This window comes from Notolabrus celidotus, chromosome 9 (genome assembly GCF_009762535.1).
Source record: "Notolabrus celidotus isolate fNotCel1 chromosome 9, fNotCel1.pri, whole genome shotgun sequence".
NCBI lineage: Eukaryota > Metazoa > Chordata > Actinopteri > Labriformes > Labridae > Notolabrus > Notolabrus celidotus.
Genome location: NC_048280.1, coordinates 26,122,236 through 26,148,676, shown reverse-complemented (window position 1 = coordinate 26,148,676; position 26,441 = coordinate 26,122,236). Strand labels below are relative to the sequence as shown.

Sequence of the window (26,441 nt, the reverse complement as noted above, 5' to 3'; positions counted from 1 at the left end):
TCAGCCCAGGAATAATGAAGGAACAGGCCGGCGGACCAGGACGAGTCACCCTAGTCAGCCAAGTGGAGAATTTAATTTCGTGCAGGTTTCTCTGCAACCAAGCGTTTCCCCCCCATCGGAGGTCCGCTGGTGCTTGGGTGAGCGTGGACAACTCAGTGCACCCGACTCGGAGTCTCTGCGGCGCTGACAGAGATGTGTGGTGATGGATTTTTCGAGTGGCTGGGGGAAGAGGGTGGACTTAAGTTTGGGTAGGGCTGTTAAAGAGGAGAGAGAGCGATGACAAGCTAACTTCAGAGAAAAGTAAAAAAGCGATCACTCGTGCTTCTCATTTTCCAGAGAATGGCTGCGTTATTAAATCAAAGACAGTGAAATGAGAAATGGGTCCTGTCTGACCCCGAGATATGTAGGAAGGAAATAATATTGTCTGTGCTTAATGTTACCCCTGCTCCACCAACCACCACTCTACCTGACATGGCCACTTGGCCACTAGATTTAAATATTATACCATAAATCTAAACATTAGGATGTATCAGGCATTTATCTTCATATCTTTCATGTAAAATCTGAATTCAAACATCTTGTGGAGTCCATTTTTTTCTTCTCTGTCTTTTTATGAAATTAAATGTAAAGCAATGGATAGAGTCCATGTTGGCTTGGTGTCTTTATAATGCATCATGGTGTTAATCCTGCACAGGCCTTAGTGCTCACATGTAGGGCTGCAACTAACGGCTGTTTTGGTGGTCGACTAGTCGTTGATTATCAAAACGGTTCTTCGGCTAATCCAATATTGAATTGCACAATAAAAAACGTGCCGATAAAAATCTTTATAAATAATCTTTAGTACAAATGATTTAGTTTTAATGTGTAGCTTGGTTAGAGTTTCTCCTGTTTCATGGTAGGAGAGGAGGAAGAAAAAGAGATGAGCAGGAGAGAGGAAGATGAAGTGTTATAAGGTAAAGATATTAAGGTGAGGTCCTGAAAATGTAAAACTCACACAATGTGGCTCTAACTTTGGACCATTAATTCAAATGTCACCATGCCTTCTCCTCAAACTCTTGTGCATCACCGACGGGCTCCAATGAAAAGCAAGTACTGGTTCACAGATCTTGCAGCCAGTTCTTTTCTTAGCAGCGTGAAGACGTGATGGTGTTGCATTGGTTGGTCGCCATGAGATAGTAAGGATATGAGATGTCTCACTCATCAGCAATTTAAGTTGCTACGTTTTTTTTACTTGTCACTTCCAGATCAAAGTGTCACGTGCAAGCGGCAACCTCCGGCTGTGAGAATTGAAACCAATTTGGAAGTGTTAAAAACAGCAGTTTCTTGAGTGTCCGCTTGACACCCCAGAAGTACCAGAAACCACATACACACGAATTCACAAAAGGCGAAATGAACATGTTTACAGCCTGGTTCAAAAAACGAGTGTAGTATGAATAGCTCACTTCTCGATCGGCACACACTGTACGGGGGGTGAATTTTTTCATAACGTGGCGATTTCTAAGATATTAAGATTACTAGTTTTACATTATGAGAGGCACAGCTGACTTGATTGACAGGCGGGAATACTGTAGCTGTTGGCTTGGAGGCTCAAAGCTCACCTCTTTACCTCACACTAGCTTGACAGACGTTAGGTTGAGTTCAGCATTTCCAATATGGCTCCCGCCGGCGATTGGTTTTAAAACAGCGCTTCAGAAACAGATGGGTGACGTCACGGATTCTACGTCCATTATTTATACGGTCTACGGTTATGTGCCATTCTTAGCAAAGATAGTAAGAATGTAAGACATCTCACTCCTTAACTATCCAACTTAGGAAAACAATCTCATGTCTGGGCACAGCATGAAAACAGGTACGATGTCACTAATGACTTGTTGACTTTTTAATTCGTCAGCTAGTAATTTTGTCAACTCCAATATTGACAAATCGTTGCACCCTTAGTCACATGAGCTTGTAGAAGCTTATGCAAGAAAAACAACTTAAAATAGGCACAAGGGAAGGTGGGACATGTAGTGATGAGGTAGAAATAAAGGAATAGGGCTGAGGTTGAAGTCCCTGCAACATCCCTGACTGAAAAGAAACAAGTCCCAAAGCATTGTATCCTGTATCACAAATAAGGTTCTTATTTTGAAGGAACAGTGAAACATGGAGGGTAAAGTTTTGGACTGGATTTGTTGTGCCATGCATATGCATCTCATATCCCACTTATCTATGAAATGAGTTCTTTGCATAGCTAATTCATGATGGGGAACATTATGAAGAATTTGATTTGCGCCTGTCATTGCATACAAACATTTGTATGCATACAAACATTTGTATGCATACTAACATTTGTATGCAACTTTCTATGACGTTTCTGAATCTGTGTTTTACATTGTGTAAAAGTATAAGCCCAGATGAAAAGACATACAGCAGTGGAACTTCCTTTAGTGCCTCTGAAAAAAATTGAGGTGACTCTCTTTCAAATATTTGATCATGCAAGCTTTCCATCTTTCTAATGTCAGAGGAAATATCATCTCAGACAACAGCTGAATCTTTCACCAGTGATCCCATAATCTGAGCTCGTGCTTGGCTTTAGAAAAGACTCCGGCTAACATTATCACCTCATTCATACATTCAATATTTCATCACACCGTGTGGATAAGAGGACTGATCTGGCAAATATTGATCCTATCAGAGGAAAATATCACAGGATTAGACAAGTTACTCAGATTTGTTCTATTAGTAGTTATTAGATTCTTTTTTTAAACTTGCAGAAGAATAGGACGGAGATAATACATGAAAGGGCCGTCTGTGCTGTGAATCTGTTCACTGCTGCTGCTGCCAGGTTGGAGTCACAGCCAAGCTTTGTGGACAAACTGTGCTGCATAAAGGATTGTGTGCAGTATGTGTGTATAGATGTATTTTATATAAATGTATGTGTGTCTTCATCTTGTCTTGCTGTTTGTTTCCTGTCGCAGATGAAAGGCTGGCTTCACACCAGTGACCACTCATTTGGAAGCAAAGCGATGCCCCTGGCTGTAAAGACCTGCCCAGGGTTCAGGTTCTTAAAGCGTAAATAATTGCAGAGGTGCACGCTCCATTAAAAGCAAGTATTTAATACAATAATCATTCAATTAAAAATCCCTTGTAGCAGCTGCCATGGCTGATTTGGATCAAAGTAACATGTTATTTGTGGTACGAGGCAATTGTTAAACCCAAAGGCCACAATCTGGTCTTTCTGCACAGTAATGCTTTATTGTACCTGCAGACTGCAACATTTCAAAACATGCTCATAACAAATCTTTGCCTTTGTGCTTAGTTATAATCAATATTTTTGGCTAGAGAGTTTATTTGTGGCTGAAGAAACTGTTAAGGATACTATATTTTGAATGAATGCACTGAACCGCTTCAGCCCTACTCCAAAGCAGCCTTCCAAAACACATGGACATGCCCTGCCTGACCCTTTGTCAGAGGGGTGAGAGGCCTAGTTGTCATAGATTTTTTAAAATCATGACTACTTTTGCTAGTCTTGTGAAAACTCAGTAGCTTGCCAGTTTTATGTACAGGCAGGTAGGCCATCCAGTTTTATACCAGACCAATGTAATGATTGAGCAGCCTTATCATAGGCCTGGAATAGCCCCAGGTACTATTGTTTTTTAAATTTTGTAACCAAGTTTATGGACAAGCTTTGAAAAAGAGATTTCCTCATAAAGCTGTGATGCTTTTATTACTTACTGCTTTTTAAGCCGAAGCTACTTGACAAGTATACTTTTATTTTGAAAGGATGCAAAAGGGTACTGCGCAAATGTATAATTTTTTGTTATTAGTCTTTTTTTAAGTTATATTTTTTGGCATTTTTGCCTTTTAATGGATAGGAAGCTGAAGAGAGACAGGAAATGAGGGGAGCAGAGAGTGGGTGAAGACATGCAGCAAATGGTCGAGGCCGGGAGGCGGACCTGCGACCGCTGCAACGAGGCCTAAATCCTCTGTATATGGGACGCACACTTAGACCACGAGGCCAATGGTGCCCACAAATGTATAAAGTTAAAGGAATAAATGGAAACAGGTAAAAGGAAAACAAGCTGTAGAAGAAGTTCAATGTATTAGCACCATTTGAGAGACCTGAGCTCTTTGATATTGTAAAGTTGTCCAAGACATCCTGTGGTGAAAAAAACTGCAGTTCCTGAAGTGTCGACTCAAGGCTGGTTTCAAAAGACAAAGAAACCCCAATTAGAGCCCACATTAATGTGACTTTTTTTTTACAACAGAATCAAACATGTTCACAGCCGGTGCAAAATGGTTAAGGTCACTTTACCTCGTGTCTTTAGTTGTTTTTGTTCCAGATTAGCAAAGACTCAGTTGGTACCAGAATTTCCCACAATACTTTGCAGCAACTCTTACGTGTATATTTAACAAGTAGAGCTAGAAAGGGATTGTCCACTATATAATCTATAGCGAATGGCAATCATGACAGTCATATGTGGATAAGAAAAGAAAAATTGGCGAGCCATCCAGGGATTGTCTTTGTGTGTGAAACACTGAAACTATGCTGTGCACTTCTATTGGACTACTGACAAATGAGTCCTAAGAAGTGTAATAATGTTAAGAAAGAGTGGTCACACTCAGATAGTGCCTTCTGCCTACTTTAGAAATTAAATTATATTTACCTATTCTTTAACATTTTAGCATCATGTTTCTTTGTATTTTCAGTTCATTGAAAATGACTGATATAGTTGGTTGCTTGAACTCACTTCTATGAATAAAATGGAAAAGTCAGGTGTATCAGGAACAAGGCAAGTTTATTTATAAAGCACCATTCATACAAAGAGCAATTCAAAGTGCGTTACAGAGTTAAAAACAAAACAATAACCAGAACAGTTACAATCAACAAAAACATAAAACAAACACTTAAAACATTTTATAAGTGTTACATTTTTTTATGCGGCCAGTAATGTTTGATTTACTTTCTATCTATGTACTTATGTAACTTAACGTACATAGTACACAGTGTTGGGTCTTATTATTTATTTAAATTAGGAGGGATTATTACAAATGAATGAATGAATTGTTTTGGTCAACATACCTCATGTCTTTAGTCATTATTTTTACAGATTAGCAAAAAGTCAGTTGGAGACAGAATATCCCATACTGCTTTGCCACAACTCTTACACATGTTTTTAACAAGTAGAGCTAGAAAGGGATTGTCTACTATATAATCTACAGGGGATGGCAATCATGGCAGGAACAATGGTTACAGCCTCTAGTCAAAGTTTCTGTACATTATTGGTGGATAAACACTTCAATACAACTTACCAACTCTGCCCCCTGATCTCTCATATAATCATTAGATGTGTCCAGTTTCATGTAGCCAGCTGGCTTTCGTCCAATCATTATGTCTATATAAATACAGAGAAATGTGCATCCAATACAAAGACTATATAGTCATACAGAAATCATATTTTTTCGACTATCAATATGATGCATGCCAGAGTTTTATCAGTATATAATGCATTATTTCACACATTTAGAGGGTAAATTGAGGAAAAGTATTTGAATAATTTGGAAAATTACATTACAAATTGTATTTTTTTACAGTAACCCACCAAACATCCTTTGAGACTGGAAACGTCAGACATTACAGTGCTGGTTTGCATGCTAGCCCACTCTTCATTACAGAGGGACGTCTTTGTGTTTTATCTTGTTGGGTGCCTTTTGAGCAAAGGAGCACATTACAGCGAGTCTTTGTTTTATTGTGTTCAGCAAATTAATAAATGGGAAGCACAGAGGGAAAAAATAGATATGAAAATGTGTACTTTGCATTATTGAAAAGGCTTTCCACTAAAGGTTACCAGCAGCTATTGTGGTACAATCTGTGAAATGTAATTAGAGTGTGTGAGAGAGAGAGCTGTGCAGATAAAGCTGCCTCTGCCATTATGGACTCTCTCATAACATTTTTGCTTCCCCCTGAAACTTATTCTCTCTGAACTAATTTCGCATGACATATTGTATTTCTGCTTCAGCTATCATGAGGCTACCTGTGAATTAAACCCAGGCTGCAACACAGCACATTTCCACATTACATTTTTGTTCATGCAGATATTACATATTTTCTATGATTTATTAATTCAAGCCAGACAAAACTCACAATACTACTTACAGATGGTGTCGCAGAGGTTTTGTGTAAGACAGTATGTTGAATATCAGGCAGATGGGGAGTTGGAAGACAGGTTGGGTTGATGGATACGTAATGGAGATTTCTCTACAAGGGAATTTTCTTAAAACAGGAAATATTTAAGCTCAGGATAATAAAGAAGAGATAACATAACTACAGAAGTTGAGTTTTGTCAGGAAACAATGCTGAAGGGACTGTTTCTTGGCAGCGTTTTTCCTTAAATAGGCATGTGTATGTACACCATATGAAGCATTCCAATCTGTAGGGACATGCGTGGCCTTCAATGTGTATGACTCTGACACCAGAGTCCCAAGATCACAACAATGACTGTATATAAATATGGACGGTCCTCCTCCATCTACTCCCATTGTGTAAAAGTGAAGCCAAAACCCTGTCTTGATGGACAATGACATGCTGCACTGGTGACAACATTTGGAGCCAAGGCATACTGTATGAGCCATTTTACCTATGTTGTTTTTGTTTTTTGTTTTGTTACTCGCACAATCACCACAAGGGGCACTTAAGGTAAACGGACAGGTAAATGCTACAAAAGGGGCGCAGGTGAAGCAGTGATCTTGGGAACGGGAAGAGCACATGGTTTTTACAGCTCGTCTTAGACCGCACTGTTATCCTCATCACGTATTTCACCGTCAAAGTAAGTTGTCGGTACCTGTTTATCATTTGAATCATTAAATGTCAAGAAGTAACGCAACGATAAGACCAGACATTGGACTCTTTTAGAAGCGCGTCAAAAACAACTCACTCCCGCACCCAGACAGTGACTAAAATCAGGTCTGAATAGTCACTACACAAACGCATAATCTATCTGGCTGGTGGAGGCTGGACTGACATCACACTGCTTCTGTTAGCCAAAGCGCAAATTTAACTTACCCAGAAAATGTCTGAGCTCCTTCAGGCTGGTACAGTCCGAAACAGAACAGATTCTAGTGTTGATTTGAAGCAGACAAACAGTTAACGAGAGTTTGAAATCTCTGGTGTTAGTGTTTTTACATTTTCTCTCTCCGTAATCGGGTAAAAAAGGCAGCAGGAGCCCGTATTTTTCCACAGAGCTGTCAAACATGACGTCACACACACCCCCCCCTCTTTTTTAGCATCAAATTACTAATTAAACCTCAACTGAACACTTCGACATAAATAAGCCCGAAAATAACTAACTGCTACGGCAGAAAGCATGTTTCAGAAAATGTGTCTGAGGTCTCTTTGAAAGGCACTGTGAGGAGTATTCATGTTGATTTGATTCTGGTGACCCTTCAGGAAGAAGCCTGTGGTATTCTTCTGGGATTAAGACTGCATTTCCCATGAGCATTACCACCCACTGTCTTAAAGATGCGGCTTTTACCAATGTTTTATTTGTTGCAGAAGCAAATTCATGTAAACATAGATTTTATTTTTAAAGCTTATTTTCTTTGTTCAAGACAACTTTTTTTTGATGAGGTAATGTATCACATAGCACGTAGCTATGTAAGATTATTTACTGTAATCTAAAATTGAAAAAACTTTGTGAACTCCGATAGTTTACCGTTAGTTAGCTTACAAAAGGTGACAAGACATTTTGCTTTAACATAGCCCTGGTGTCCTGATGTCCTGATGTGTGCTCCAGTGTTCAAATAAATGTCAGAATAATGTTAAATTATTGTCTAAAACAACACTTTGTCAGAAAATGTGTGGGTTTTTGTTTTGCTAATCCTGCTTCAGGAAAAAACACCCTCTGCTTGCTTACTTACTTCTGCCAAACTTTACCAGTAGAGTTCTTAACATAGACACTTTTTACTGAGCGCTGAAAATTGACCACTTTTTTTTTTCCGCAAAAATCCGACCCGAATGCAAACACTTATATTGAGTTTAAAAAAACAGCAATTTGTGTTGTTAGTAATTTAACTTGACTTTATGTATGTCATGAAGAGGTATCAGCATAAAATTGACACTATGTCAAAACAAGGTTGAACTTCTTATTGTGCCTTTATTTCGTACGTTGACCCATGTTCCATTGGTTTTAATGGAGAAGGCTTTAAGTTTCTGCTTTGAGTCATTTCTTTTTCTAAATTTCAATCAGCAACAACATTGTCTACCCTTACCTCACTGACCAGGACCAGGGTAACCATTGATCATTTCTTAAAACCTCCTAATTCCTCAATGAAGTTCACACCACAACCACATCCTGTGTTTACATTTTGCAGCATTGGATACATGTTACTTGTTCAATTCAATTCAACCTTTCATACTAATGTAAGAGACCATTATCTGCGGGGGAACATTTTTTCTTTCAAAGTAAATTTGCTGTTGCATAAAGTAAGTATAAACAGGGTCTTTGATGGTGTTTACTTTAAAACACTGAAAGTATAGTTTAGTCTACGCCCATGCACATGCTGTTAACACACATTTATCCATTTTCTTTGAAGTTTTGTCAGCTTCTTGATCCTGGTGTAAAAACCCAGATATTTAAATACTGACCTTTAAGCTAACAATGAGGGATCCAACGAACAATCTCACATATTTAGCGCATGTGTTTAATTTGACTATAAGTATTTTAACGCGAGTGATTCATTTGTTGGGAGACAATGATGTATTGATGTGTGTTATTTTATTTTTGCTTATGTGCTCATGTCATTGTGTAGAAATACTCCAAATATAACTGAACTCTGATTGAGGATAAAGAGATGATCCTCCCTAGTTTACAGATTTGAAATAATATCCATATATTTGTTCAACTGTTACCAATAAGAAATCTCAGAAAGTCAAAGGCAGATATAATAAAACATAAGAATTCATGTACGGGTAGGTTGGAGGGAGTCGTGAAATTTCTTTCACATAATGACCCATTGAGTTTCTACTCCAGTCCTGCTGTTCTCAGATAAGCCAGCTCTTCTTTTAATGGCCCCTCACCATGAAAAGAGTGATAATAGCAGCCAAGCGGGCCAAAAGTTGAGCAGAAAGAAGAAATGATTAAGGAACCTTATTAAAAGCAACCTTGTAGATGCAGACGCGTGATGGAGAGCACATTATGAGGCCTGATCCTTTTCAAATGACACCACGGTTTCCCGAACACGCCGAAAAACCTGATTAGGGTGACAAGCACTGAGTGATACTGCAAACCTGTTAATAACATGAAAATTAGAAGGGGCTCATGCAAAAAAAGGAGATTAATTTAGCTGGAGTCCATCTTGCGCAAATTGCGAAGTTGTGAATATGTTTTCAGATAATGAGCCTTCCTGCTTGTCAGCTCACTTGTCATTTTCTGTAATTAATGTTAAGGAAGACTCCTTCCTGATGGTTCATATTACTCATGTAGCAGGGAAATTTCTCCCCAGAAATAATTTACATTTATTATCATCAGTCTGTTTGTGTGGTTTATTTCACAGTGGAGTAATTTATTGCAGCACCATTTCGCTCGCCTTGATTAGTCACTCGTCAGACTGAGATGTAATTTTTTTTTCTTGGTATGTCTGCGACATGGAAATTGAAAGTGTTTGTGGCTCAGCGTGGCACCTTCACAGCTCTACCTTTTACTCCCTTTTTTCTTTTTTTTTCTGTGCTCGCCTGTTTCCATCTTCAGTTCTCGGGAAGCCTTTCCTCGCCTTCAACTTACAAACATATGAAGATTTTCTGCCTTATATTATCTCAAATACGCCAGATGTAACACTTTATTAAAAACCTCAAAGTCTGGGGACTTCCTGGATGAATTGTGAATTAAATTAAAGACTGTACTTTGTTGAAAATATAAATGTATAGATGAGAATACCTCACCAAAAAATCTTCAGAATTAAAGGAGTTCTATTAGTACATCTACAAACTATATTTTAATGCATCCTACAGCTCTGACTGTACACACAACATTGGGAATAATGAGATTACGCATTTGATTTCTCCACACAGTGAAGTTTATTCCCCTGTGTCCCCACAGATAGCGAGCAAACAGATTTACCCCTGTGTGCTGTGACCATAACTCAAAGAAATATTCATTTAAGACACATATTTAAATCAGCCTTTCTTAGCTACTAAGCTTTGCTTTGCTTTGTGCCAGTAAATTTATAAGCCCACTTCTTAAATGTATTATTCATCCGAGCATGTAAATAATGCATGCCTGCTTCCACAGTAAATTAACCCTTTACCTTACGAGGGATACAGGAGTCATTGTTTTGAAAGGCAATTATGTCATTTAATTAATGTTGTAATTAATACTGTAATTAGCTTAAACACCCTGCAACCGGGTGCCACTACTAAGCTGTCTTAATTAAAGAGATTGAACGGTTTCATATCTTTTTTTGCACTGTCACGTTGCAGGGTGCAGAGGAATATGCCATCTTATCTGCATGATTTCAACTTTTAAACACAAAGAAAGCGAGAGCTTGTTCACAGATAATGTGTGTGATAAAAGGAGGGACTGCTCTCTGTTTTTAAAGCTTTTCCACATAAAGAAAATCCCTTCTTTAGGCCGGGAATGTCTAAACTACCGCTGTAAATCCTCTGCACGTCTGTGTAACCTGCTTGGTCACAATTTGATACTCGATCACAGAGGGAGTCATTGTCTGCTAAAATTATGAAACAAAATAAATCCAATTCCCAATCCAGCTTTCAAACTAAAGGTAAGGGAGCCGTGCAAGAAGCCTGTGTTTTATTGCTGCGCTACAGCGACGAGAGCAGGCAGACAGCTAATCTGCTCGTAGAGAGTTTTTATCCTTGCCCAAGCTGACAGTGATAGAAAGTGTTTTCCCCAAACTAGAAAAATAGTTGAGAGAGGATGAAAAAGCAAAGAGGTCAGTGAATACTGAAGGGTTTCCACCGGCGCTCAGCTCCACACACTAGCTGCGGGTCCGGCTCTGTATTCATGTGCTGTGAGCATCCGTACAGCTCATCTATTGTGCATGTGCGTCAGGATCATTTCTGAAGCCAGACGCTTTGGCACTAGCAGGAAGCAATAAGGAGGAACTCCCTGCTTGTAAAATTAATTCCCCTTAGTATGTCAGAGTGTGGCTGAAGATCCTTGGAGTTAGGGGGTGTGGGTGGTGGTGGTGGTGGGGGGGGGGTGTATATAAGCTGCTTTAATGCACATCCCTGCTCCAGTGGGGGTTGCGTTGGCCTTACATTTCCTCCTCACATGTAAATATTGTGTAAAAATTTGGAAAGCATGAATAATTGTCGACATTTTAAGTGAATTTGCGCTGCGTATCATGTGTGCATCAGTGGATTAGGTTGCCTTTCTGTTTGGTTGCGAGTGATTTTATCAACGTCATTAGACCATTCATTGAACTAAGTGAGGAATCCATCACAAGCTGACAGGAAGCTGCAGACTAATGGCTGTTAGGCTGTAATATTCTTTAATATGATTTTTATTTGCCTTAATTTCATCTTCTTTACACAGGTCCCAAATCGTGAGAGAGCTGCCGAACACCTGAGCACATTTCCACAGTGCACAGAGAATCCTTCTTCTCTGTCCTCCTGAGGATTCGTTCTGCAGATATCTACAGCTCTTGATAAAACGGAATAAGACTCACATTTTCTGACGGTTGCGTTTTGCTGCGAGGACAAACAAATCAGAAGTTTATATTACGTCAGTAGAAAGAGGGACAGCAATTTGTGCACATGCAGAGCATCTGCACCCTGTTTTTATCTCTTCATACTCCTCTGCATCTGCAGCCACCTTCATCATACACTCCAACACTCTAAATTAAAAATAGCTCAGCGGGTTTCAATTTTGTGCTGACACAAACCTAATTTTACACCTCCTTTCGGTAGTTTCCCCTGTTCTTACACTTCATATCCTCCGAAACAATCAAGCGCAGCCCTGAAATTGCCTCAAACATAACAAAACAAATGAAATGGAAATTAATTTTTTGCAACAGGATTATCTACCCATGTGACTATTATCTGTGCCTGCTGTTTATCTGCAGCAAAAGGAGGAGATAATTTTACAATTAATGGCAGAGGATTCAGAACCCTAGTGTAATCATTAGATGACACATCCTGAAGAAATAGCCCTTCATATTGCCTTACCCTGGGCTTCAATAATCTTGACCCTGGGTATTAATGGATGAGTTAATGGCCTGCAGAAATCCTTTAATTTATGCCAGGGTGAATTAAGAAGAAGTAATGGATTCTGCTTTTCAAAATGTCCAGACAAGGCATTTCCGTTCAGCCTATCTGAGAAATCAAATTATCATATTATCTCTCTAAATGGCTCTTCTGAACCCATATTTCACAATATCTGATAGAAATTGTTTTGACATTCATTACATGACTATTGCTTCATTGTGGCTTGCTAGTACATGCTTTGACAAAAGGAGGATAATGATTTTTGTGCCAGTGATGAAGAGAATGGAAAAAAAAAGTGTATCAGAAATGACAAATCAACTTTCATCGTCGCCAATGTAAATACAAATGTAATTATGGAAGTGTAAATTGGTTTGACTCTCTAGAGAGAGGCCACTGCACTTTGTCCCTTTCTTTTCCATAAATTTACAGAACATGCAACATTTACAGAAAAAAATCCTCACAGGAGAATTTTCATCAAGGGATTCATTTCTGTTTTTAAAGATACACATTTTCTATTTTCACTGATCTTTCCCCTTTGTTTCATCACCTCCTCTTGGAACCACACATGATGAGAAATATTTCTTACTTTTGCTCTTCAACACTTCTTCACTGTGTTTGAACCTGAGCTGAGCTACACAAGTACATTTATTAGCTAAGTGGTGAGAAATTCTAAAGTGATGAAAATTGAATTCAAACTCTTAACCTGGTAATGAAATAAGTGTTTTGAAGGTGAATAAGATAAACACTGAAATAGGCTAATCCTACCTATCGCCTAAGAATCTGCATCTCTTAGGTTCTGACATGCCTTATTTGTGCATACATTTTTCACATTTAGCCTCTGGTCCTGCACATTCGCATTCATCATCAAGAATCACCCTCAAACAAGTATGCCAAAGTACTGACTAACATAAACAAGTATACCCCGACTTAAATGTGTAACAAGGTATATGTTAACTTTCAGTACAGTTCAGATCTGCATATATGCGGAACAAGAAATCCTTCAAGTCTAAGTTCTGACAGAGCTGAAAACAGGAGTGCACCACACACGGTATGCTTCCCAAGTCATGAAGAGCCCATCCCATCATTAAGATTTCCTGTTTGAGCACACTACAAAACAAAACATTAGTAGCGTGCCGACATTGTTCTTTTAACACATTTGAATCGCCACCACAAGAACATGAATATCAACCAGGAAGCAAATCACTAGTGCAAACGCAGCGCTCTTTGGCATTTAAACAGCCTCATGCCAGTAATTCTGAGCAGGCTAACGTATTACCAAGTGATGTTTTTTTTTAGCAGTGGATATACAACCACGCTCAGTTGTTGAGAACACAGATTTTATTCATTAAAGGTAATTGAGCTGCGATAAAAAAAAAAGTCCTTTTTGTTTGCAATTCAGCAATTAAGTCACACTGGCCCTTTAAGAACAAGCAAAAGCTTTTGTTGTGCACAATGTGTCTGAGGCATCTGCAGTAGCGCTCACTACTGATGCATGGACATTCATAGCTACCTTTGTTCATTCTTATTTAATTTTTTTCCTTTACATGTATATTTTTATTTTGGACCATTAAAGAATTAGGAACATAAATCTGATCAGGCCTACAAGCCTGAACTGTTCATGCTGCACTTTAGACCATGTGTAAGAGGAAAGTTCTTTAAGTTCCTCATAAAAGAAAATAAACTTTGTGTTGTTTGTTTCAGTCACTGTACTGAAAAAATACCAAACTGTGACTTGAAAATTAAGTTACATGCCGAATGCTGATCTTTGTGTACAGTTACACCCCTCGTGATTTGTCATGTTGACACTGAGGGCAACTTACATCATTTTTAAATCCAAATGCTTAATTCCTTTACAATTATATTTTACACAACATTCAATGAGTGAAAATATACAGTGTCAGAAATTGGACCAACATTCATCCAATTCCCAAAACCTAATCTCTTTCCATGATCTTTTAAAAACTGTATTATTAATGAAGTTGTATGAATATTTGAATGTGTAAGAAATTAGCTTTAGCATACGCTCACATATCCCCAGGTTTAAGCAGTCTTTATAGTATTTCTGTATAGGTTAGTATACCAGTTTACAAATGTATCTGTACAGAACATTGTAAATGTTAATGCACCAACCGTACACTAAACTGCACATATGCTGAAACCAATATTTATAAAGCACAAAACTCCTCTGCTATAAATGATAATGTAATAAAGTATACTCATGCAATTATTTCTCTCCAGAGTTTCCAAATATAATTTAAACTGTGATTAAAAACTTAATTCTAAACTCTATCAGCAGTTAAAGATGCACTTGTAAAGCAATAAGATACTCGTAACAGCCTAACGTCAGTGAGGATGAACTCAGAATTGGACTTTAAAGTCAAACACAAAGACAACATGAATGCATTACAAACAAAAGTAGACTGACGCTGTTTCAACAAGCAACAGCAGCATCAGCATTATAAGGACACAGTGGGATTTATGGCAGGGCACTTATCATGGATCGCATTAAGTTGTACAGGTAGTCCTAATATACTGAGAGCTCAGTGTGCATTAATATACTTTAACTTTCACAGACACAGAGGCACACCTCTGCACTTCTCCTCCATTACACCAGGCCTGCTGGGCCCTGTGGATTGAAGACCCTCTTGGGGGCTTCACATGCAGCCTTTGCTTACAGCCAGTCCTGCATTTTTATTGGATGATGTCATACATGTGTCACAGGGAAGGAGAAGTTTGATGCGAGCTGTAACACTGTCGGGGAGTAGTCCTGCGACGATGAAGTCATACGTACACTCGGGTGAGACACTTATTTTCCTTTAACATATCACTTTACTCCTCAGGTTGTACAGCATCCTGTAAGTGAACCTGATCCTCTGTGACCCCCCAAACCCTCAACACACACGCACACACACACAAACAGACACAAACACCAAACTCACACATACTCTGCTGTCAAACAGCAACACCACTCTGGCAGTTATTTGGGGTTTGTTTGTAATCTTTTCGGGCGCTTTGTCAGGCAGACGCAGTGATATTAGTGTGAGTGCACAAAAGCCCCCGAGTGGTGTCACGCACAATTAATGTCCCCAGGTAGCAACTCCATTAGTCTTATGAACTCAAGTCGCAGCGGGGAATGCTAATGGTGGAGGTGCCGTAGGGCATTAGGGAAGGAGTGCAGCCAAAGCTACCACTTTAGCCTTCGATTTGACCAGCATGCACCTCCATCTCACTTTAGAGCCCCACAACCGACACCCCCCAACCTCGACACTTTAGCGAGAAGCACTGTCAGGTAGCAAGCAGCCTCTGAAGAGTCCACTGGCAGTGTGTGCCACTCACTCACACAGCTGTGTGCCATTTCCCTTTAATGATCTTTTATACGTCCCAGGCATCGTACCCAAATGTCTCCAATTACATAACAGCGCCATGTATTGTGTCACTTCAGTGGAGCCTTTTGAAAGTCCATATTTTCTCTTCTATGTGACAACACCCCTGTGTGGTTAATCATTGTCAGCTCTCATAAATGTTGACTTCCATCTCAGCAGCCTCAAATCCCACATGGTCACGTGACCCCCTCCACTTCAGGTCCTCGGCCTGACCTTGCTGGTGTAGAAGCATGGAGCGGTTCATTTGATCTAACAGGCCTTCAGCTGAGCTAAAACCCAGCGCTGAGGCCTGCCTGCTCCCTGTGCTGCATGCCCACTCTAGCATGGATGTATTTAGGAAGCCTGGTAGCTACCTTTACATCACAGCTCAATAGCATCATGTTGCCTGCGAACCTACATGTCAATTCCGTGTCACACAGTCCACGGAGCGAAAAAAGAGGTAGAGGTGGACGGTGATAAAGAGCGAGCTGGCAGAAAGCAGAGCAATGGAGAGGATGGAGAGAAGCACTGGTAATTTTTTGGAGAATAAACCCAAATCACCAAGCAACCTCCACCAGGGCATGAAAAACACAAGCTCCGCCATGACAGTGACTGCAACAGAGGGAAGTCACTCTAAGCCTATTCACAGCTTTTATTACATTATCAATTACACATTATAAATGTACTCCACACGGCCTGCTTCTCCGTGCCTTACTCCATCATGTTGGGCCGTCATCACTCAAAGTGAGGCCCACACGGGAAGGCCAGCGGAGCTCTCAGGTTCCTGGGCGAGCTCTCACCGTTGCTATGGAATGCAGTGGCTGTTTTATTGCTTGTGGCAGTAATTGCACTTACATTTGATGGTCTTTTGTTGGGATAAACCCCACAGCTGGCTCTCTGTTAGCCGTAGCTACAAGCCAGTGGAGTCACATTGCTCTGAGACATTTGATAACTTACGAACATAGAGTTAAATGCAGATCTTCTACCTGCTTTGTCAAATAATAATTACACATTTCTTGCATGATTATTTAAGCATTCCAAGTGTTTAACTATTATATGAAGAGTCTTCTGCGCCCTTTACTTGAAGTGTCTACAGCTCTTTGAAGTCCATATCTTTGACTTTACAGCCTTCCTTTGAATGAGCCAAGCAAGTGTTCCTATTGATTTGCCCATTAAATATATAAGTAATAAAACAACATCCTGCTGCAAACCAATTGTAAAATCAATAGTAATTGGAACCAAAATATTATGAGTTCTTGGTCTGCAGTCTTATTGTCTCTGTAACTGACCAGTGAGATCCTGTATGTTTGTGTGATAAATGTGATAAATATTGATAACAATGTCAAATTAATGTATGGGTGTAATTCTGAGAGCCTAAATATAAATTGAATAAACTCTATACAGACCGTCTGTGATGGAAAAACAGGAGGTTAACAAACCAAACTGGAGCAGAACACAATGAACTTGTACAGAAACTCGTATTGATCCACAGTAAATGAGAAAATGTGAGAGGCACATGCAGTTTTGAAATCGAATGAGATCAGGCTTTGTGTGAACCCGTGCCACACAGCGTCACTACCAGATCGTCAAATCATCAAATCTGCTGATATGGACTCCCTGGTTTGGATTTGGCTGGAGTCCCTAGTTTGTAATCAGGGAGAAGAAATTGGAAAGATTTTGTTCCAATCCCCTTGGCAGGAAATAATAAATATATAATAAACATCTGACAGAACTAATCCTCAAACCTGCCACAACTAACAACACTGACATGTCACTACCTTAATCAAAGAGCAATCCTACGTTTGGAGTTCTGTCTCAGGCCACCTACCAAATGGAAGCTACTCAGTCTGTTAAGCTTCCACCTTGGTCTTTACCAACTATCATATGACATGATGCAACACGACACAAAATCACATGACACAACATGACAGGATACAATATTATGCCTTACTTTTTGACACAATACAATATGAGTGATGCAATAGGACACAACACAACAGGATACGATACGAAACAGTACAATGGGATAAAGATTTGATAAGTTACAACCAAACATGATACAATATGATACAACACGTTGAGATACTGTGCAATACAGTATTGAACAGTATGGAATTGAACGATTGAATTTCCCAACCCTGTATATGTCTTCTTCTACTTTATATGATACAGTATGATACAATTTGCAATGCTGAGTACAAATTTTCACAACTTTTCTGAGGGTGCAGATTACCCATGTTGTTTCATTTTAGCAAAGAGATTGTCTCATAAAACTATCATGTGTGATACTTCTATTTCTCTTTTGTCTTGGTTACTTTATTTCCTGTATTGAAATCAAGCGTGCGTTAATTCTGGAAAGATGCGATAGCAAAAAGAGGGATCAACAACAAGAAGTGTCAGAGTTCCCAAAAAAGGTTGAGGTTATTGTGTTTTAATAGTATTTTCTACACAACTGTATTTCCTGCGGGGCAAGTAGAGACACACTACTTGCAACAGAGTAGAGATTGAGACAGAGACAGAGATGGAACAATTGTCCACTAGTTTATCGATAGTGAAGGGCAATCTTAAAAGGACAACCAGAAACCAATGGGTGACGACTAGAGACTACGGCTGTTTTCGAAACGGCCTGCTACATACTACCTACTAATGTAGTAGTCAGTAGGTACTGTATACTACAGTACATACTGCGTTTGAATTTAGTATGTAGTATGACTGTTCTGTTCGAACTGTGTTGCAGTACGCTGGGCCAGATGTCACTGAACTTCCGGTTTCAGAAAGCAGAAGTAAACAACGGCCAAGCTGATAGCGAAACTGCTTCTTTAGCATCACTTATGATTTAAAAAGTTAGGAAGTGGTTTATATGGAAAACTGAGTTCCCTACGTCAAAAAAAGAAGAGAAAAGAAAAAGCGGACGAGCGCTGTGCATTATGGGAAACAGTACGCAAGGGAGACTGGCCGATGCATACTGTGACATTTTCCCGAATGAGTAGACATCCAGGGAGTTTTGGCATACTGCAGATTTTGCTCTTGTTCACATACCACATACTATATACGGAATTTTGGCCAAATCAGTACGTACTGCTAGTATAGTAAGCAGTTTCAAAAACAGGCTACATCCATGTTTTGTACCGCCTATGATGGGAAACCGTGTCAGTTCAATCTCGGCGAAAAATGTATGTGCACCTCTATTCAGCTGCAGACGTAAGAGCGTCAGTAGAAGTCAAAAGGGTATGAGCAAAAAGGTACCCCATTCATTTTTCATCTCACCCATTGGAATCATCTTGAATGTACGGTGTCTTAACTGTATCATGAGGGACCTCTATATCCCTTCTACCAGCTCCTGTGGAAATAACTGACTCTTAAGCCACCACCTGCTCCTCTATGTTCACCAACGTGCCACTAACTGTGTCTGTTGCTGCTCAGCTACAATATCAGGTGTTTGAGTTTGTTCAGACATTTCTGGCTCTTTCATCAGACGTCACTCAAATGTCCTTTGCCATGAGGTGGGATAGCAACTTTACCCTCTGCTGTTTTTAAGTAGGTCCATCTTGAACAAGCAGCCTTAGCTTGGCTTAGTCAGGCGAGCAAAGTTTGAAATAAGCTAATAAGTGTCAGAAGTGCTTGTAGCCTTTATGCTAACTGGCTACTGGATGTGCTCGTACTCATTAAAAAAAAAGATCTCACCCATCTAGTGTATTCCAAATGATAAAGTATACCCTCAGTGTTCAAATATGACTGATATTGACTATGAAACACTTTTCATTCTTTACTATCTGCCTGTCTTGGTTCTCTGAGATAAATCTAAATCTTGCACAAACGTATAAGTTGTAGCCAGTAAAGGTCAATCTAACGCTACGGGGTGACCACTGAGAATGATCCTTTGTGTTTTAATGTTACAAACATTTCTGTAAACTGTGAAGTTGTATATGATTCCACTCATCTGAAACCGTGCATACAAAGGAAGTGGTGTCTTGACCTGAGAGAGAGTGTAAGCAGAGATGTACTTTTAATAGAAAGACCTGGGCCTCTGTTCCTTTTATACTCTGTCCTCCTCTGGTGTGGGATCCCGTGGAGCAGGAAAACAAAGCATGAGGTGTGTCTTATTCTCCACAGAGTGCCCTGGGGCCAAGGAGTGAGCTTGCTGCCATCCTGGAGGCTTTGAGTGCTTTATAACAGTGTACACAAAGGACTCGCTTCCCACAGCCCGGTCATTAACAAGTGGGCAGCAGTGAAGGCAAAGCCGGAGAGGGGCCTTCCACTGTCCTGCCACCACACCTGCTTCCCCGTTCACAGAGCCAGACCAGCCCGGCATGAAGGATGACTTGTAGTGAGCTGAACTCCAGGGAAAGGCAGCCACTTCCCTGTCTTGTTTGTTTGAAAATTGGAGAGTTTCTGACAACGGTGTACAGCTCAGGACCACAAAAACAGCTGAATTCTGCAGCTTTGTCTTCATCAGTCCATCACTACAGAAAACATAGGGCTTTAACATTGAGGTCTGTTGTGTTTCAGATAATTATTTTTTTTGCTAATTCAGCTTTAGGAAGTCTATTACCCTGTACATTTACCAAATAAGAAGAAACACATTTTCTAAAACATATAATAGTTGATTGTTTTACATTTCTTGATAGTGTAGAGGAATGTACACCCTAGCTTTTTAGCCTTATAGCCTTGAATGAGATAAACACACATGAAGAACATATATGTATGATGTCAACATTCAGTTAATTCAAAACTCAGGATTGAAAATGAAATGGAAACTTGAAATAGCCTGGATTAAGTGATTAGTCCCACACCATTTAAAAAGTAGACTCCACATTACTGCAGTCCGAGATCAAATGCCAGCTTCATGTCCAACATGGCAAATAAACATTAACCTTAAATGGTTGTGGAGGCTCTGGACTCTTTAATAACCAACACAATTTTATATTGTAAAATCAAATTTATAATTTTGATTTTTTCACCAATATTTGGAAGAATATGGATTCTGATAGACATTGTTTTAATCATGAGTTGATTAGGGAAGTTCTGCCTAAGCTAAATATTTTCCAGTTGTTTAAAAGGAAATCAAAATTCCTAATATCCTAGTCCAAAGATAAGAAAACACTCAGAAAAAAACGTCAAAATTGAGCACAACTTATTTAACACGGCCAAACACTGGTTCACAGAGTCTGTCTGTTAACATGTCTGATTTAGTTTAAGTGTGGCAAACATTAGCAGAGCTAGCCCCACCCCCCTTTTGGTCTTGCATGTCAACGTCCACATGCCTGTGCTTGTTAAACATTGCTTCAGCTGCTTGGTTATGTCGGTTTAACCAGACACAGCCTTCAAAATACTTTACAACAACAACTGCATTTTCTAGATCAAAACCCTGCTAAACCCCACCACACCACGCCACAATATGCCATCTGTCAGCTGTGCTGTTTACATCAGGGTAGTAGAGCATTATTACATTATGACAGTAGCCCTTAACTGGAGCTGCAACCCTTGCCAGTGGCAGGCAGCTGCGCTCCATACAACATTTGAGCAGGATTTTGGTCTGAAATTACAGAATATTAATAAGAACCCAAATATATGTTCGATTTGGTTACATAAAATGTGTTTCATGTGGTCTTTAATTGTGGTTAGTGCTGATGGTACTAGTTAAACAGCATTGTCCTCCAAAATCACAGATAAGTGCAGTTTTATAGGAGTTTTTTTTTAAGGAGACCTACATAGAGGTAGACATGCCTGGAGTCTTATTAACCCACATAATGTCAATATAAGAGAATAACATACTGGAGATTGCTTATTTTGTAAACCTAAGGCAAAAAAGTAATTGTTAATACAGCTTTTAAAACAAAGCAAAACATGTTTCAGGATGTATTGTGATTAAATTGGTTTATGGACATTTCTATATCATGTGGTACTCATCAAATATGAAGGCCCTTTGCATAGTAAATAGAAGGTTAGCACTTTTCAAAGTATTATTGAAAAGGTAAAAAGAAAAATTTCTTAGAGAGAACTGTAAGTCTAATAAGTCTCTTCTGGTGGCTCTGCACTGTATTGTTCTGAGTGGCATCATGGTAAACAGTATATGAGGTCTTACATATAACAACACCATAAACAATGAATATAGTGCAGATTCTCTGACACAGACCTCCCTGCTTATTGAAAGAATAAATCCAGGGTCTTGTTCAGAATGACACTTGTGAATATGAGAGGCAACATTTACTTCTGACCATTTTGGATCAAATACCAAACCTGCTATTTACTCAGTGAACAATGTCAGCGGCCGCAGACATATCACAGACCGGACTGGACTAAATTTTGATGGATGTCAGCTGGGACTGCTAGACTTCAGCTCAAAGCTGATATGTGACATTTACTTACAGAGAATGCTTGCTGGCCAGTCACAGTGTTATGTAAATAGCACACCTGTCCGCTCGTTGACGGGCCTGGCTTATGGAAAATCTGTCTTTTGGGGGTGAAAAATTGTATAAGCAGAGCATCTGTGTGAGTATTTGGTTAGGTACTATATGAAATTTATTAGGGCAAGGGGGACGAACTTTATGTTTCATGTTTTAAGAATGCAGGCCACCCTCAGCATAACTAATTCAGTCTCATAAATCCTTATCAGAACTTAGACGATTAACAAATAATTTCATTATCTAAGTTAATCAGAAAAAAAATCCTTAAAGCAACAGAATAATGTTCCCTCTACTTCAACCAATGTATGCATTTTAGGTGAAGCAGATTTGTATGCTTTCAACAAACAAAACAATGTGTGACATTATTACCACTATTCTGTCCCCAGTGTGTGTCTGTATACAAATCGACAGATAGCTGACAGATTTCAAGAGAAAGTCGGCGGCTGGGGTAAAGTTAGATATTCTTTAGTGTTGCTCTCATTCTCTTAAAGTAGTTCTTTTTGTAAAACTATATTGACACAGAGGGAAAGCACCCATTATTGGGTGCCATTAAAATAACATCAAACATCCACATACATTAAACAATGGAAATGGCAGTTGCAAAATGTTGGCGTACAAAAATCTCATTCTGATGTTGTGTTAATGGCTGGGCATAACTTGTAAACATTGTAGATGATTAACATGAACATGACCAGCTTAATATAAACTGTTGTGGTATATATGCAGCAATAAAGCTGTCAAAACTTCTACAGTGGACATGGTGTTAGCTCATAAATAAGTGCAGTAGATAAAAATTACAGGACAGACAATAAAGGCATTTGTGTACTGATATAATGAGCTGTGAATGCAACTCCACCTACAAGCAAAGCTCAAACAAAGGAAGGGAACAGATAGACCACACGCCTTTCTCAAACCACTCCCCACTCACACATCAACCCTGTTGCAATTTCATTGAAGATCCACCACATTAAGTGCCATACAAAACCTTGCAGTGTGAAGTGGGAGTGAGTTGTTAGACCTTCCAACAGTGAGTCTGTCATGGAAGACGCTTTGTAAATTTAAGTTGTGTGTTTAACCTCCACAGATGTAAACTACTAATCAAGAAAACAACACAATCATACACATGTACAAATCGAAAATTTTGCATTACTGTATTCTTGATCTCATTAACCTCTATAGTCTTAAAATGACATGTTTGTTTGATTGTGAAGTGTTTCAGATTCACAGGAACTGAAAAATAAGCGGATTATAAATAGATTGAAAATGTCTGTATAAAAGACGTCGCACCGGAGAAGACGGGGTGTTTTTCTCATGTTGTGGAGCGATATATGTGAGTCTGGAGAATGGTTATTTATGGTAGCAGCTTATTGTTTGTGTGACACGAAACCATGGTTACAGAAAGCTCCTGTTTTCTCACAGCTGCATCTGATCCCTCAGACTTTTTGAAAGATGCCTCTTTCAGCTGTTGGCGTGACGGCGAACTGACTTTACTCTGTAGCAGAGTGGAAGCAGGAGAAAGCCCCCCCCCCATTAGAGTCTTTAAAATTTGACCTGGCCTGGTCACATGACCAAACTGACCAATGAAGAATTGATAGCAAGACTGCAATCATGTTTTGTTTTGAAAAGACTGCCAAGAACAATAAAATATCCTCCCGTCAGGTAACTTAATAAACAAATGACTAAACTTTTCCAAACAAACACCCTTATTGACTCCTAGTGGTGCAACGGATCATCGTTGATCCGTGATCCGTACGGATAGCTCTCCACGGATCGGCACGGACGTGGTCCGCGGATCGGTTGATGAAAAAAAGTTGCGCGTGTTACAGTGAATGCTGAATGTGCTTTAGCCACGTTATGAAATTCCGTTGTGCACCCATTAGACCAGAGGCCGTCAATACACAGCCCACGGACCACATCCGGCCGCCTATTTGTGGCCCCCGAACTGTTATTCCTTCACTCTGTGTTTTGGTCGGGTCACCTCGTGTTTACTGGGACTTGTGTCCATGTCAACGATACGCAGACAGACTGTTACTGGGTCACTTAGAGTCCACTGCTGCGAGTGCAATTTTTAACTTTCACTTTCGTTTATGGAGCAGTTCGCATATTGGCACTTAGCCAGCTGTAGGACACAGAATGCACCAAAACTGTGTGTTCCAAGTTTGTATCTCAAAGAAAAGTGGACGGTGAAAATCAGCAATTAAAAGAAGAATGGAGTGAAACTTTTGAAGTTCCTCTGCTCCTTCACGTCCCATGCCATGAAATGTGAATGAGGCATGACTGGGCCCACAGTAAATTTTGAGTTGAATGTTGTTTTTATTTAATGGGCAAAAGTTTACAAGTGTTTTACAAAATAAATGGAGGACAAAGTTATATTTGTCTTCTTTTTTTTTTAAATGTATGCTGATCCAAAAAATGATCCCATCCGTGACTCAAAACCGTGAGTTTTTTGATCCGTTGCACCCCTATTGACTCCTGATAATTTCCCCGCAGGCCCAAAATCGAATCACTATTTTTTTCACTATCAATTGATATATAAAATAACTTTCTTTGTCTTTTTGTCTCATAACATTTACTCAGTATGTCAGCTCTTTCAACTCCTCCATTATCAATTATAGCACATATGAATGACATATAATGACCCGCCACGTCTAGAGTCACTGCGTGAATTCATCCCTGCTCCGTACAGCTTGTAGTAATCTCTATTAGCATTCCACTATGACTTTAACAAAGACAAATGCTGTCATCCTCCATCACAGTCCAGGTTTGATTCTAAACTACAATCACTCTCACTTCCTTTTCAAGGTTCATCCTCTCTTTCAGGAACAGTGGAACATGAAAAGAGCTGACAGGATGGTGATAGATCACAATACCATCAATTTCACCACGAGTCTCCTCAAAGGCAGGCCAGAGAGAGAAATTTACATTGTTAATATTGTGTAATAATCTACAGCACAGGCATGGGATAGCAGATAAAACAAGAATGGACTTTTTACTTTTCTAACCGGTATTGGCTTTCCTCCATAAACAATGAGCTGTCTTTGCTGTAATGGCTCCTAGGTGCCCCACTTGTGTCGATCTAATTACTTTGGTTTCATCAGGTCCTACAGAAATCTGGTGAAGAGGAAAATCCATACTCGATAACAATGAAAAATTCATATTGTTGTTTTTTTTTCCCATCCCTCTCTGTCTCCCTTTCCTTCTCCCTCCTCTCACTCACTCACTCACTCACTCGCACCCTGCTCTCTCTTATTCTGTGATATATTTAAATGTTAATAACCATTCATTCCTGACACCCTATCTACCAAGCCCCAAGTTTAACAGGAAATCTATTTAATCTGAAGAATCTCATTACACGATCATGGCAGCAGCTAAAGCCCCGACTATTGTCGATAGATGGGAGGTAGGGGGGGATGTCGGGGTGGGGGGAGAACGAAAGGGAAGGGGGTTTGCAGAGAAGGGAAGATGATGCACGGAGAAAAAAAATGAATCCAGGGATGGATATTTAATTTAATCACTGTGCGTGAAGCAACATAAAGGAGGCATAAAGAGTCTTGCTTCTTCCTTCATTTGAGAAGATAATGATTAAATGTTTTCTATTGTGCAGTACAGCTGAAAGCTTTAATCATTCCCACAGCCGTACAGAGCAGAGAGGAGCAGAAAGAGAAAAACATTGCTGCCTTTTAGTGTGTTTGACAGTATTCTGAATATGAACTTCTTTTAAGGCCATTAAAAGATTATCACTGATTTAACAGGATGCCCGTTTGGAGCATTACCCACAGACGGTTCCCCAAACCCTCTGAACACCATTCTCCCAGCTTCTATTATCTCATCCACACAGCACTATTTAATTTCATTTCCATGAATATGCAATGAATTTAATTTTGAACACTATTTTCATCTGCTCCTGTAATCACAAAAAATGCCAGTGTAATTAGTTTCTAATTACTTGGTGTAATTGTTGTAGTAATCATTTTAATTACCCAAATGCAGAGACATTAGATGCTAAAAGGAAAATAATCTGCTTGTACCTCCTACTGTGTCTCTCTTTCTCCTCAGTTTGATATCTAGATTGTGACATGGGCTGCTTCACAGTCAAAGACAGACGCAGTACAGGGCTGTTGCATGTGGATGTTTTATAGCACATGATACGCAGAGGCATGTACTGTATAGGAGGGAGTGTGGGGAAGAGAGGGAGGGAGGGGGAGGCAGACAGACGGGACCAGACTTACATTGTAGCATCTCTGCAATCTGCTCGGTGGAAATTTGCATGCCCCGAAAAGCCATTAAGTTAAAATATACAGTTATTGTACCTTTCTGGGACCGGCGCCATACAAATGCTTATTGCATGTGCTTATAGCTCAGTCTACCAGATGGTAAATCATGAAATTTTATGAAATTATTGCACCAGTGAGGTGTTTTGAAAAGGAGCAGCTGTGAGGGAGATGGGACATTATAAACACTCACAGGTGT

General features: G+C 39.6%; 1 long non-coding RNA gene across 4 annotated transcripts in view; it reads left to right on the top strand.

The window, feature by feature from the left end:
- Window positions 1-26,441, top strand: part of LOC117819248 — a 139,376-nt gene that overhangs the window by 28,672 nt on the left and 84,263 nt on the right. Inside the window, exon 3 of one of the 4 annotated variants that reach the window (XR_004632494.1) lies at window positions 14,924-14,999. The exons of the other annotated variants lie outside the window; for them this stretch is intronic. This is a non-coding gene — a long non-coding RNA (uncharacterized LOC117819248). The remainder of the gene's footprint in view (window positions 1-14,923; window positions 15,000-26,441) is intronic. 4 annotated transcript variants of the gene reach the window in all.